We start from the raw sequence: 8,491 nt of genomic DNA, 5'->3' as shown, positions 1-8,491 counted from the left end.
TTGAGCAGACACCCCTGCTTCAAGGGCAAACCTAGGCCTCTAAAATTTAAACTTCCTACTCTTAATATGGCAATGATAGCAGCTACAATGGGAGAGAAAAGTTAAACGTAAATCTCGGTGTTTTGTGATAGTCGAATGGTTCGACCCCTATAATTAGTGTAGGTCTTTTTGGGAACCCCTTCAAATGTCCAAATCATCATCAATACCATATTCATCATCACAACAAAACTACAAATCCTCATCTTTTTCACAAAGATCAAAATTGATAAGATCTGCATCATATCATCATCATCAACACTCCCACAATAATTCTTTCTCCACCTCCACATCACAATACTCATCACTGCCCTTCTTCCATCCAACATCATCTACAACATCATGATAGTAATCTACTTTTCATCTTTTCCATCATCCAATTCTTTAGACACAAATTTGTTCAATAAATGTTCTTACCTCAATCTTGTGTTTCAGGAAGTTGTACCAAAATTATATAACGAATATCAAAGCAGGAACCTTCCGAAATCTTTCCAGTTTAGCAACTCTGTAAGTTGAATCATTCTACTTTTATAGTATTTCTTTGCCAATATCTTTCTTAACCTGTAATGTCTTTCTATAGACACAATTTATAATTTGTCACCGTCATCTACTTCTATGACTTTTTCTGCTTCTTTATTTCTTTTTTGGCCTGTAGTTCTAGTACTTCAAATTTGCCTGCTATTTATTCTCCATCTTATTCTAATTTTCCTACTTGTTCTTCCTTTTCTCTTTCCCATCTCTTCTCCTGCTCCTCCTTCTTCTTCCCCTTCTTATTCTCCGACTTCTTCTTCAGCATCCTCTTCTACATATTTTTCTACGTCTATTTTCTGCAGCTTGTAGTTGTGTCTCATTTTCCTTTCTTTTTTTACCCCTTTTCTTTTATTTCCTATTTTTATTTCGCTTTTTTATTTCCCTTTTTTATTTATTCTTCTCCTCATTGTTTTTCTTCTTCTACTTGTTTGTGTTCCTCTCCTCTTCTTTCGTTGCAACCTTCCTCTGCATTTCACTGCAATACCGTGTCTGAGACTACAGCCTAGAGGACTAGCCTTGTCATGGAAGATCTGTAGAGATCGATGAGGATGTTCTGCAAGAGGTAACTGCATTGTAGAAAATGACGGAGAGTATATTTTAGATTAAAAAATAACTTTGTTTATCTTAATTATGAAAATAAAAGTAGTATAAAAACGCATTTTGTATGGGGTGACACGATACATATACTCTTCAACCTAAATTTTTGTTTTTTGGGACTTTGTATAGCGATGCTATCAAGGAAATTGAAGCAGGAATTGTTCAGAAATGTTTTACAGAGTTCTAATTTAGATAATTCGTCATAGTATTTCATTAGAGTCATATTTATAATATTTAATTGCCATCCAATTAAATGGCGCTCTTTCCCCTCTCTGCATTCGCACTCTCTCAACAGAGCGTGTATATGATTGTATTTGAATGGCTGTCAGTGTGTGTTTGTGAGTCCTTACGTGTGTGTGTAAGTACATAGGACCGTGTGACAGTTCAAGCAGCACATCTTATGTATGTATATACATATGTTTATGTTTTGTGTATGGCTGGTTTAATACTAGTGTATTCATGTCTGTATAACTCTTACTGCGTTTAGCTCTGGATCAACGATGAATGCCACATATCGATCTTCTAATTGTATTCTTAAAGAAAATTTAATCATATGCAAATATCTACAACCTTTAAACTCTTAGCCATTTACTTTCTTTATTTCTTTGAAAATATTTCAAGCCACATAAATTCTTCACCATCACGATCATCAACGTTATCATTGCCATGGCTTTCTTCATTAACATAATTAAGATAAACACGATCAATACCACTACCATCATCATCAATATCATCATGATTCTCATCATCATCATCATCATCATCATCATCATTGTCTTCTACCCCGTCATCATCAGCTTCGCTTTCCTAAATTTTTAGGCATTATGTATACTTTTTTTGTTACAGACAGTTGTATTACAATGATATCAAGGAATTAGAAGCGGGATCGTTTCAAAATCTTCCCAGTTTAGAGAATCTGTAAGTAACATGTCATTTATTGACATTATAATTCTAAGCATTTAATTTCTTTCCATATATGCACTATATACACTCAGTCGCTTTCCACAGGAATATGCAATTCTTTGTGAATGACTGACAAGGTGCGTGTGTGTGGGTGTCTGCGCGCGTGTGTGTGCGTGTGTATGAGTGTGTGTGTGTATATCAGAGTCTGTGTTTATGTATGAGTCTCTTAAATATAGATCTGCATTATCTAATCGGTACAAACCAACGTTAGACTTCAGTGGAAACAGAGAAACTCCATCAAAATGTAACTCGTATTTCAAACCATCTAATTGTCCTGTGTAGATGTAGAGACTCAAAGCTAATACCACCTGGCTTCAATATAATGACACCAGTGGATTCATATGAAGCTAAAAGTGTAGCCGAAAGGGCAGAACATAACCTCATCCGTCAGACTATCGATTACCCGTTGGAAAAACCATCAACTAAATAACGAAATCAAAGAGGGGTTGTCTTTATTACTTAGGAAAATAATCTGATATGATGATAGAAAAAGAATCCAACAATATCTAGAAAAGAATTTTAAATGGTGACCACACGCCTGATTAAGAAGTTTATGAAACTCAAAGCTCAAGCAGTACTAAACTAAGGTCTCAACTTTACGACAACCATCATGCGCAATCCATACTTGGACACAATAGCCCCTATTGAAGAGATAGACACAAGGATACCAAAAGCTCAGGGAGATGAACTAAGTTAGACAGGTACTAGAATAAGCGAAACTTCCCAATCCAAACATCTCTAAGGAAGAAAAGTTCGCTCTCAAAAGACTACAGAGTGAGAATTCCATCATAAGACTTCCAGTGGACAAGGGAAAGGCGACAGTGGTGACAAACAAGTCTGACCACTCTGATAAATTGGCAAGCCTTATAAGTGATGGCAGCTACAGCAAGGGAAAGAAAGACCCAACTCTGAAAATAAAGGGGAAGTTGTCACATTTGTTGATCAAGAACAAGGATCACTTTGCAGTATTGAAGTATTACAGTAAACTAACACACATGCACATCCTCCCTACACGTTCAGCATGTCATCCACTGAGCCTCTCCCTTATAATCAGTTCATTCGCAGGAAAGTCAGCATCGTACGTGAAGAATTCCACCCTCTCCAAAGAAATAATCAAAGACACCCCAATTGAATCCAAACAGATGGTGTTTACATGTCGGTCGAATCTAAATAACATCCTTGAATAACCTTTGTACATGTATATTTTTTCATCAGATTATTCACACCCTTTTTTTTTAAAATATATTTTAGCGGTTCTTTTTTTTCTCATAGTTTTATTTCTCCTTCTCATTGTTCTCCTTTTCGTTGTTCTTCCTCTCCTTCCCTAATTCTTTTTCTCCATAAGACTGTATTTCCTATTTTTCCTCTTCATTTCCTATGGATGTAATTGATGCTTTTGTGGACATTTTACATGACCACGAAAGCAACACTACCACCGTCCTCCTGTCATCAGTCTCTACTTCATTTTCATCCATACCACCACCATTTCGAAACTGAACCCTCCTCCTCCATCTTAATATTGTCATCAACTTCATACTCGTCTACCTTTCTTCCTTTCTTCTCATACACCATATTATTGTTTAGCCATACAATTTTACATTTTATCATAAACCACTTCTATACATTTTCTAATCATCAAACATTTTATTTTATAGACATTTCAGTTATGATATTTTCCAATAAATGTCGTTTCCAAAATTTTCTGTTACAGATATTTGGATGAAAATAATATCGAGAAGATTCAAGTAGGATCCTTCTTTAATCTGACCAGCTTAGAAGTGATGTAAGTTGTATAAATCTTGTTGATAATATTTCATTGACATAATATTACTAAATATTTAAAACCACCCAATTTTCTTTCGCGTCCCGTCCTTATCTCAATCCCTTTTGATAGAACTGTGTGACTGTTTGTGAGTCTCTGTACATGTGTACGTGCGAGGGTGTGTGTGTGAATATAAGTATTATCGACATGTATACTCTTGTTTGGCTTCTTTTCTACCCGCTTCTTGAAGTTCGGCTTCTTAAAGTATTTCGTTTATTTTGTCGACTCTTTCATCTTAAATACTTGCTCTTCGTACTACACCTTTTTCCCTCTCCTCCTCCTCCTTCTTCTTTTTCGTCTGCTATTTCTTATCTTTCTTGATGTTGCTGTTCTTCTTGTTCTTCCTTTTATTATCATCATATTTACTATTATTCTTCTTCCTTTTCTTCTTCTTTTTCTTTTTCTACTATATGCTTTTCTCGCCCTCTATCTGTCTATATTTGTATATATAATGTACATAATGTATATATATAATATATATATATAAATATATAAATATATATATATAAAAATTGAGGGAGATAAATTAATATTAATTTTAATATCAATTTAAAACCAGTAGTCCAGCATTCAAAAAATCTGAGGAGTCAGAGAAAATTCAAATATGTGTGTATATTGGCAGGGCTGGCCTGCTAGGTAGCCGGCCAGAATGCTAGAAATAGATCATAAACGATCAAACTACAAGGGAAATTCTCTAGAGGAAGAATTCAGCGAACACCAGAACCAAATTTGGCGGGCAGGACATATGAAAAATTAAATAAAAAACAGACTTAAATGCATACCTCGGTTTCGGTCTTAACAAAAGAATACTTGCATAATTCAAGTGTCCGTGACTTCTTCGGTACATTCGGTCCTCGAGATGCAAACCGCAAGACTAACCCCAGCTCTCTGTGTCAAGACAGACACGTGCTTAGTCTTACTGATTACATCGGGAATAAAATTTCAAATGTCTTGGTTCCGGCGCGCTAAGAGACTCCTGAAGCGAAGGGCTGCAGTGAATAATTCACTGCGGGTAAAGCTTACTACTAGGGAACGTATATATATATATATATGTTTGTGTGTGTGCATGTGTGTGTGCGTCTGTGGGGATGTGAGTACGTGTGTGTGTATATATAAAAATATATATATGTATATATATGTATATATATCTGTATATATATATATATATATATATATATATATATATATATATATATATATATATAATATATATATATATATATATATATATATATATATATGAATTAGAAAAAACAACTTTTATCAATTCAAAATGAACAATTTAATTACACGTAATTACATATAATAGAAGTATTAAAATTAAAATAACAATAATATACCGATGATTAAATAAATTGCAAAATAATACAAGAAACTATATATTTGGTAGAATAAAGACACGTGTTTCGTGGCTATATATAAGAAATGATTGTAGTAAAAAATATTAGTAGTAGTAAAATCACTTGGATATAAATATAGCCATTTACCAGGTTAAAAATAAACTTGAATAATAAAATAATTAATTAATAAATATACTTTAATATATATATATATATATATATATATATATATATATATATATATATATATATAAATTAAGGGTAGAAATTGATATTAGTCAATTAAAACCAGTGGTCTAGCACATTAAAAAGAATCCGAAGATTAAAATATTTATATATACCAATTTTGTTCTCAAATAAAAATAAAAATATTTTATTTTTATTTTTATTTTTATTTGAGAACAAAATCTTTGTGGAGAATGGCGATTTGACGTCTATATCTAGCATGTTGACTGTCCACTTTTCGTGTTCAGTCCTTAATTGGTATATATATATATATATATATATATATAATATGTAATATATATATACATATATACATGAAGTGAAAAATAAAACAATACTTAAAATATTCAATACTTTAAAATTAATTAATATACTACTACTATTGTAATCAAAATAAGAAATGGTTCAAATATAGACAAACTCATTAAATAAGCTAACTTTATAATTAATATATATGTGTAGTATCTACAGATTTAATATATCACTCTATAATATAGTTGACTAAATATCAATTAATATAATACCTAATTATCTTAAATTTAATATTACTTAATAAATTTACCACCTAAGAATTAAATAAAATATTGTCTAACCAAATTAATTCTGAAATTAAATTAAATGTAATACGTTAGATCCCTTTTAAAAAATTGAAATGAATAGATATAATAATTAATATCTATCGTAACTTATAACTATCAATATATATATAAATGATATAATGGCAAAAATTATTTACTGATGGAAAGTAAGAAATATTTAAGCCCCATTAATTAAAGGAATATGCAAAAAAATTAGAACAAATAACAATACACTATGAAGATATTCAACCACAACCGCCACTTCTCTACAAATCCAGTCAATAACAATAATAATAAGATGAAGAACGATCAAACTCAAAATACTACAAGATCCCAATAATTTTGATAAACAAACTATGTTACGAATTTCAACGATTAAATTAATCTATCTGGATTTTAAATGTATAAAAATATGTTTTAGTCTTATTAATATACCCAATGCTATTACTCGTCATGAATAATACAATCAAAAATAGGAAATAGTTGAAATATACAAAAACCCATTATATAAACTAGCTATATTATTAATATCTATGTGTAATATCTATAAATTCAATATTTCACACGATAATATAGTTAAACATAATATTAATTAAAATAAATCTAATTTACTTAAATGTAATACTTCTTAATAAAAATTCTACCTAATTATCAAAACATGCATAGTGTAACGAAACTAATTCTCGAATTAAATCATATGTAAAACGTCAAATCCCATTCAACTAATTAATGAAATCAAAGAGGAAAATAACCAGAGATAATGATAGAAAAAGAATCCAACAATATCTAGGAAAGAATTTCAAATGGTGACCACACGCCAGATTAAGAAATTTGTGAAACTCAAAGCTCAAGCAGTACTAAACTAAGGTCGCAACTTTACGACAACCATCAAGCACATTCCAAACCTGGACGCAATAGCCCCTATTGAAGAGATAGCCATAAGGATACCAAAAGCTGAGGGAGATGAACACCTTCAATAAATTAAAACTGAGCACTTGCCCAAAGCACATAGAGCTGCCCTCTATGTGAAAGCACGTGTAAAAAATAAGACAATTGAATAATAATAACAATAATAATAATAAAAATAATAATAATAATAATAATAATAATAATAATAATAATAATAATAATAATAATAATAATAATAATAATAATAATAATAATAAGGAGACACGCTCTCTCCTCTCGTTTCCTGCTTGGGTCTGACACCTCTATCTGACATGCCAAATAGAACTAGATGCGGATACAAATGTTACGGCAAAACAATCAGTCACCTGTTATATATGGATGACCTAAAACTAAACGCTACAAATGACAAACAGCTGGAAACACTACAACAGTACATGGATTTACCTAAGATATAGATATGAAATTTGGATTAGAAAATTCCGCCAATGCAACACTGAAAAGAGGAAAATTAATTAAGAATAGCAACGTCACGCTAGATAAAGCCAATGAAATAAGAGAATTAGACAAAACCAGACATACAAATATTTAGGAATCTGTGGACTAGATATGATACAACACACACAAATGAAAGAGAAAATAAACCAAGTATACTATAGACGAGTTAGATCAATATTAAAAACAGAGTTCAATCAAGATAATAGGTATTAACACTTTAGCCGTCCGAGTTATAAGTTACAGCTACCATATCCATAACTGGACACTAAATGAATTAACCAAAATAGACAGGAAAACAAGAAAAATAATGACAGGATCAAGGATGCACCACCCAAAATCTGACAGAGAAAGGCTATATATACAACGTATAGAGGGTGGTAGAGTCCTTATACAGCTGGAAACTATTAAAAAATAACCACCGTAGGACTACAAAGATATCTCCTTCAGAAGGAAGGAAAACTGATACAAATAGCGGCAAACACGAACAAAACAAAAAACAGTTCTCAGTATTTAAAGAAGCTGACAAATACAGACAAGAAATCATACACCCTAACAAATATGAATCATCCAATATCTTATTTTATAGACATTTCAGACGTAATATTTTCCAATAAATCTCGTTTCCAAAAGTTTCTGTTACAGATATTTGGATGAAAATAATATCGAAAAGATTCAAGTAGGATCCTTCGTTAATCTGACCAGCTTAGAATTGCTGTAAATTGCATAAATCGTGTTGATAATATTTCCTTGACAAAATATTACTAAATATTTAAAACCACCCCATTTTCTTTCGCGTCCCGTCCTTAATCTCAATCCCTTTTGATAGAACTATGTGACTGTTTGTGAGTCTCTTTACATGTGTACGTGCGAGGGTGTGTGTGTGAATATAAGTATTATCGACATGTATACTCTTGTTTCGCTTCTTTTCTTCCCGCTTCTTGATGTTCGGTTTCTTACGGTATTTCGTCTCTTTTGTCGACTCGTTCATTTTCAAT

At 31.7% G+C, this 8,491-nt stretch overlaps 1 protein-coding gene across 1 annotated transcript in view; it reads left to right on the top strand.

Annotated features, from left to right (window-relative positions):
- Window positions 1-477: 477 nt before the first annotated feature.
- The window catches only part of LOC115229471 (protein artichoke-like), a 105,438-nt gene continuing 97,424 nt past the window's right edge, over window positions 478-8,491 (top strand). The window contains exons 1-3 of the mRNA XM_036499216.1: window positions 478-543; window positions 2,011-2,082; window positions 3,839-3,910. The gene's annotated coding sequence lies outside the window, so the exon portion shown is untranslated. The remainder of the gene's footprint in view (window positions 544-2,010; window positions 2,083-3,838; window positions 3,911-8,491) is intronic.

This window comes from Octopus sinensis, unplaced genomic scaffold (genome assembly GCF_006345805.1).
Source record: "Octopus sinensis unplaced genomic scaffold, ASM634580v1 Contig12758_ERROPOS6398+, whole genome shotgun sequence".
In the NCBI taxonomy this organism is placed as follows: Eukaryota; Metazoa; Mollusca; class Cephalopoda; order Octopoda; family Octopodidae; genus Octopus; species Octopus sinensis.
This window is presented reverse-complemented; position numbering and strand designations above follow the sequence as displayed.